The sequence below is a fragment of the Egretta garzetta genome, unplaced genomic scaffold, assembly GCF_000687185.1.
Source record: "Egretta garzetta isolate BGI_Z169 unplaced genomic scaffold, ASM68718v1 scaffold441, whole genome shotgun sequence".
Classification (NCBI taxonomy): Eukaryota; Metazoa; Chordata; class Aves; order Pelecaniformes; family Ardeidae; genus Egretta; species Egretta garzetta.
In genome coordinates, this window is record NW_009258757.1 from 11,147 (window position 1) to 18,523 (window position 7,377).

The following is a 7,377-nucleotide window of genomic DNA, read 5'->3' on the forward strand; positions in this document are numbered from 1 at the left end:
AGGGTCTCCGCTCGTGTCTGCGAACACGAGACGTTCCTCGAAGAGGAATTCATCAAGGGGAATGAGCCTCAAGTGGCAGGGGGACCCCGGCTGTGTAACTGAAAGCTTCAGGGGCTCTAACACTTCGTAGTGGCCAGAAGTGAGACTTCTTTGCATTTCCAAATCCTGAAATCGGTCTTTGGTGTTTTCGTAGCTTAAAGGGCAAAAATCGTGAAGACTCAGAGAAGCATCAGCCTGATGTGAGAGTTAAGGTGTTTTTCTAGTATGGGAACCTCATGAAGTTCAAAGAGGCGAAGTGCAAGGTCCTGCGCTTGGGTCGGGGCAACCCCCAGTATCAGTACAGGCTGGGGGATGAAAGGATTGAGAGGATCCCTGTGGAGAAGGACTTGATGGTATTGATGGAGGAGAAGCTGGACACGAGCCAACCACATGTACTCGTAGCCCAGGAAGCCAACCATCTCCTGGGCTTCATCAAAAGCAGTGTGGCCAGCAGGGCAAGGGAGGGGATTCTGCCCCTCTACTCCACCCTCATGACACCCCTTCTGGAGCCCTGTGTCCAGCTCTGGGGTCCCCAGCACAAGAAAGACCCATGGACCTGTTGGAGCGGGTCCAGAGGAGTCCACAAAAATGATCCAGGGGCTGGAGCACTTCTATGAAGAAAGGCTGAGAGATTTGGGGTTGTTCAGCCTGGAGAAGAGAAGGCTCCAGGGAAACCTTATTGCAGCCTTTCAGTACTTAAAGGGGGCTGAAAGGAAAGACAGAGAGAGACTTTACCGAGGCCTGTAGTGACAGAACAAGGGGCAACAGTTTTAAACTGAAAGAGGGTAGATTTAGATTGGACATAAGGAAGAAATGAGGGTGGTGAGGCACTGGTTGCCCAGAGAAGCTGTGGATGCCCCTTCGCTGGCAGTGTTCAAGGCCAGGTTGGATGGGGCTTTGAGCAAGCTGGGCCCGGGGAAAAAAGATTTTTAAAGGTCCCTTCCAACCCAAACCATTCTACGATTCTATGACAGCCTCATTACAGCAGCAGTTCTCAAGAGAAAGTAACATCTCATAGGTATTTGCCAAGTATCTTTGAAATCGCTCTTGATATCAGGCAGCATTTAAATGAAAAAAATAACCCTTTATTCCACTAAACTACAAACTTAGGAAACCTGTTCTTAGGTTTGGTGAAGAAAACAAAGCATTGGCACACCTCAGCGCTCTAAGACAGATTCTCAGAGTATCCCCTGGTTCTCAGTCAGGCAAGAGCTGACAGGACGTATCTGCAGCTTGTCAGCTCTGGGCCCTAAATAACATCCTTCCAGCATTGTTTTCCAAACTGCAGTCTCTTGGGTAGTGCCAAGCCCCTCCATATTTGCCTCTCTTCCCACTTAAGATCCCACCAACATATGACTGTACCCTTAGGGATTTTCTGTAATCCAAAATCTTGATAATCAATTGAACTATGATATTAAATTATGAGACTTCTATTCACGAGACAGTCTTGATACAGCATATGCTGTTGACAGCAGAAAATTCTTCATGCAGGCAGCCCAAAGAACATTGCCATCTCATTTATCAACAGACAGCTCATGTAAGTGGTGCAAATGTATCCCTTCCCCCAAAAACAGGGAAAAATGAGTTATATTACCTCTGCGTTTAGAAAGTGTAAGTCTTTAAATTTTCTAAACCATAAATTTTAGAAGTAGTTACACAAACATTTTTTTGATATTAAAAATACAGTTAATTACCAGCTTCAGATAGAGAGTGTAATTTACTTAAATTATTGGCAATGTGGCTCCCTCAAAGGTCACTATTAGGGAGACCTTGTTACAAGTGTATTGCTCGGGAAGGCTCACAGAGCCTGGGAAGGGTCACTCAGATCACAAGCCCAGCTCCCAACACAGAAATATTAAATGTAAATGTAGGCAAATGAATGGCCTTAAGCCATTTTAGGAGAATAATTACTTTAGCAGTATGGTAAGCATGTATTTCTCAATCACAGGTCAGAAACCTCAGTGAAAAAAAAAAGGAGAGACACCGTTTTAGAGAGAGACACCTGAGAGCTTAGGTGTCACTCTTTAAAATGCACATTTATTAGCTTTACAGATCATGTGAAAACACAAGAGACATACTGCAGACTTACTTCTTTGCACACTGCTGGTGTGCCAGCTACAGGGAGTTGGAAATCAACACTCAGCAACCGGACTCTTCTAGAATTTTACTTTTTTTATATGTATATATATATACACACATATATGTGAGAAAGATAGATCCCTACTTACAAAACATTAGGAATAATCACTTCTGACAATCTTTTCCTCATTCCAGTATTTTTTTTTTTATATATTCCACAGTAATGCAGGAGAGCAGGCACATGTTCCTGGTTGCCACCAACTCTTCCAACATGCTACTGTTTCTCCCCATAGAAAAGATCTACCTGCTGCCACTCCGTTCCCTGCGGAGCTGCTTGGCCCAAGTATTTTATCCATTTGTCAAGACAGATCATCGAGCAAACCATCTGTTTGGTGTCTGAATGTCAGAGGGAAAGGAAAGTTGCCTGATCTGTTCTTGCAAACCCTCCCCTGCCACCTTTGCTATTCAGTCCAAGCAGGGGAAGTGAAAAACTGCTCTCAGCCTCAGTTTGCAAACCTTGTGGCATGGGAGCATTCTCAGCCTCTCTGTCTCTGTTTTTCCAATGCAAACGCTCATTGGAGTAGAAAGGGGCACATTATGACTTAAAGGTAGTGGCAGTCCAACAAGGTAACTTCAGTAGCATTCAGAGTCACTTGAAGATTATGGACGAGCAGTTGTGATCATAGATGTATTCCCTGAACTGGTGTAAATCGATTTAACGTGCATTCAAAGACGATACAGATTAAACCACAAGTTTCAAACAGAGCAGCTCTGTGGCTTTCAGTAAGAATACAGCAGCTAGGAAGCTGCACAGCCCTTTCAGGAGGAAGAAAGGCATGTTCAAACTTGGCCAAATTTAGGATGGAGGTGACAGAGGGTGACAGTTTTAAGTAAAGAAAATAACTGGGTTTCTCTCATGGAATTCTACCAGGAATGCAACTAGGGAGATTTCTCACAGAGAAATTATTTCTACATTTATTTCTACATTACTGATGAGCATACTGACTGGGTGGATAGTGTCGACACTGTATTCGGTTGTGATACTGGTGATACCAAAACACCCTGAAGATTTGGTCTCATGAGCACAGGCAATGCTCAGCATTATTCATGAATCTGCCCTATAGCTTAGGTTGGAGAGGGTTTTAGAAACATTTTTGACATACTTTATCTCAGCAGTTTATTGTTGTTTCACCGCTTCTTCCTTATAAGACAAAAAGGTGATGACAATACACAGCTTGCATTAATTTAGTTGTGATGAAATGTACATCAGAGTATCTAGTATTTTATCATCTCTAGACGATAATTTAGCATGGGGCTCTGTAAACACTGTGATCTAGAGCTTTCTCATTGCCATTAAACTACTCAGTCTCCTCAGATCCTCCAGGATGAGGGTATGTAATGTTGTGAATAATTCCAAGTGGTAGCGCAACTCTGAAGTGAAGTTGCCCAAATGTGTATCTGTCACAAATGGAAATGGAAAATTAGATGTGCTATTGTCTGCCTATAAGCTTGGCTTCCATGAATTTATTTTTGCTTTTGAAAATCTTTGTCGCTCCAGCTATTCTAATGGAGAATCATAGAATCATCTAGGTTGGAAAAGACCTTTAAGATCAACAAGTCCAACCTTTAACCTAACACTGCCATCTCACCACTAAACCATGTCTCTAAGCACCTCATCTACCCTTCTTTTAAATCCCTCCAGGGATGAGGACTCCACCACCTCCCTGGGCAGCCCATTCCAGAGCCTGACAACCCTTTCAGTGAAGAAATTTTTCCTAATGTTTAACCTAAACCTGCCCTGGCACAACTTCAGACCATTTCCCATTGTCCCATCATCCATTACCAGGGAGAAGAGGCCAGCCCCCACGTCGCTACAGCCTCCTTTCAGGTAGTTGTAGTAGAGGCAGTCTCAGGGAAGGCTCTCAGTGCAGAAACTCCTACACTGAGAGCCTTCCCTGAGACCCAATGTCTTGGTATCTTAAAGTGACCGTTGTCAATTCAGTCATTTTCTGTTTGCATTTGTGCATTAACATAATTTACCAACTGCTCAGACTTATCTCGTATTTTGAATATGACACAACCTTCTTATCCCCACCAAATAATTCTTCATCAAATCCTCTCAGAATAGTCTTGTATTGCACAAGAAATACTTCTGCTTCATCATGAACTTGTCTGGTTTTGCTGTTTATAAATGCTGCTTTTATATCACTCTTCTGCAAATTTAGAGAACGCTACTACAGAATTTATTTTCTCTTGTTACAGTATGCATCTTGTGCTAGACACCTCTTTCCTTCAATATAACCTTACATTTCTTATTGTCCGTGCCAACTACTCACCCACATATTGTGTTTACACTTTGCCAGACTGACTTCAGCTCCTTCCCTTATTTGCTGACACAAGCAGATTTTTCCCTAGTCCAGCACTTATCCACTGTTTGCACAATAATGGTGAATTTCTTTTTTTTTTTTGGTGATTGCAGATCATAAATAATTAAATCTCTAATTAAAGTCTATTAACTTCTTAAATGTGCATGGCTCAGTTTTAAAATGTCACTCAGCAACATAGTGGCCAATCTTTTAGCCATGCTCTATTTTTGTGGGAAGAAAAGGTATTCTTCAGGGGTTTTTTGGCTTTGCCAAGAAAATTAAGAGTCTTCAGATTCTCTCTGGAAAAACTGGAAGATGGTCCTTGCAGCTAGAATTGCCTCATGCTCTTTCTATAATATACGTGCTTTTTCTCCAATAGTACTCTGACTTCTCTCAGTAACTTTTGGGAATTCTGCAGGCACTTTCCCCAGATTCTCTTCCATGGGGAATTCTGGTTATATCACGATTATCATGATTTTTCTTCTAATACCTAATACCGTACAATGAAGGGCTGACACAGAGACATACTTCTCAATGATTTAACATTCTTTTCTTCTTTCATGTATGCCATTAGTACATGTGAATAAGTTGTCCCCATTTGAGCAGATTATTTATTGGGGCAGCAGGATTTACTTCTGCCGTTGCTGTATTTCCACTCAGTACAGGACAGTAGAAGCAGTAAATTGGGGAGTCAGATTAGTACATTACTTCAGTTAGGTTCTGCGTCAGATTCAGCCCAGGAATAAATTTGTTCCAGTGTAGTTCAGTCTCAGAGCACTAAGTGTTCATACCCGTAACCTGGAAATTATGCACGCTACCTCACACATAACCAGCTAAAAGCGTGATGACTGCAGGGTTGTGATGGATGCATTTGACTCCTTCACCAGACTGGTGGTGATTTGGTGCAGGCTCCAAAGGAGACAAAGGCCTGAGCCATAGCCAGGCCAAGAACTCCTCCTAGTTTCAACCTCTTCTCTGAAAACCTGGAAAGGAGCGGAGTGACGCAGTGACCATTGAGGCATTTCAGCTTGGAACCCCGATCATACAATTAATGCATGAATAGTGGGTGGCTTTTCCAAGACTCATTTATCAAGGAACAAAGAAAGTTGTGGGTACCAGGAGCCTCATGCATACCTATCCCATCGCATGGCATTTGACTACGAGCCAACCACTTTGTCCTACAAATACAACAGCCTAAGTGAGCCGCCTTTGAGCTCTCCCTGCCAGGCAGTGTGGCTGCATGGTGATGATCAACCCTTGAGCTCAGACACTTCTCAAGGTTGCTCCTCAAGGCAGTGACACTTTCTACTAACAGCAGATCTTTGGTAAGTGACCAGTATCACACATGACCTTGTAGCACGGTAACTTTGATTTTGTCTTGGTACCTTTGATTGCATGCTGAATCAATGCTAATGAAACATTACATAAGCTTTGCACGTACAATCCCTTAGACATAAACCATTGTCCAAGTCTGAGACTAAGATTGGACCTAGCCACACCTAAGCTCCATCACGAGTAAAGAAAGCAAGGGGGCCTACTCTGAACCTCATGACTCAACGGGAGGGGTCCTCCCTACCCTTTTGCATCCACGGTCTCTCTCTAAATCATTCTGTCTGGATTCTAACTCAATTTTCCTTCATATGTTTCTTCTGTGCAGTAATTAATAGAGTGAACCTTGCCATCAAACTTTGTTAAGTCGCACTTTTACAACATCTTATTAAAACCACTTTTGCTACTACCTTTGTCGGTGATTCTTCAAGCGTTCCAAATCACCTCTTCATGACGAATTGGTGTAGTTGGCAGGATCCTAAATGAGGATTCACGGCAAGGGTGAGACTGCAGCTAGGAAAAGGCTTTAACACCATCCTCCTATTCTTCTGCTAGAGCTTGCACTGTACCTATATTGCTGACAGAGTGCCAAAGTTTCTTTCCAGTTTCCTAAACACGAAAGAGAGCTTGAGAAGCTGAGAGAAGCCATGGCACTGCACTGAGAGTACAAATTGCAGTGGGAAAGTGAGAGACAGAGGTCAGGGGAAAGAATCTAATCTTTCCTTTTTTTCCCTGGAAAATACGTGTGCATGCATACAACACCCAGACACACATATTTACACAATGAAGTAAAGAAATGAGAGTGCTGTGGGAAAACTCACAGGTGGCAGTGACAAGAAACAAATCTTCGCTACCGGACAAGAATAGCATCTCTGGTCACTCCTTTATTAGACCTGATTTAGTTAGAAAGCTCGTAAGTACCTGCACTCAGCAGTTTCTTATTCAGGTCTGCAAAGCACAGCAAAAAGGAGGACTCCTGTAGTACAGACTGGGGAGTCAAGTGAGAGTAGAAAAGGCACGACTGAGATGTCCTGCTGCTCTGGAGTTTGTCATTAGTTCAAACAGTCCATATACTGAAGAGGGCTTATTAGTTCTTAGGCAAACTGTTGCTTTGAACTTAACAGAGGAACGATTTGGTTTACCTGTGTTCCCAGTCAGGTTTAACAAAGAATTCTTAATAACAAAACCCAATTCAGTTTCGATTCAAGAGAAAGAATTCTAGTACGAACTACTCTATGGGTTGGTTGGTTTGTCTTAATTAGGAAGGGGTTTGATTCCATTACTGGTATGACATTAATTTTGCAATTTCAAAATATACAAAAAAGAGTTAAATTATTAAATATCAGTAATACTGCAATATCAGTATTCTCAGAGTGTGTGCACACTCACCTTAAGCTATACAGCTACATCATGATCCTGTCTCCCGCAAACTAAAGCTGTGCTAGTGGCATGGGGAGATGCCGTATGTCTGCTGTGTTCCTGCTCCTATTCTCTTACCAGTTGAAAGCCGTCATCTGCCCAGCATGGTACTGGAGAAAAAAAAGAATTGTCCCACATGTGGCCT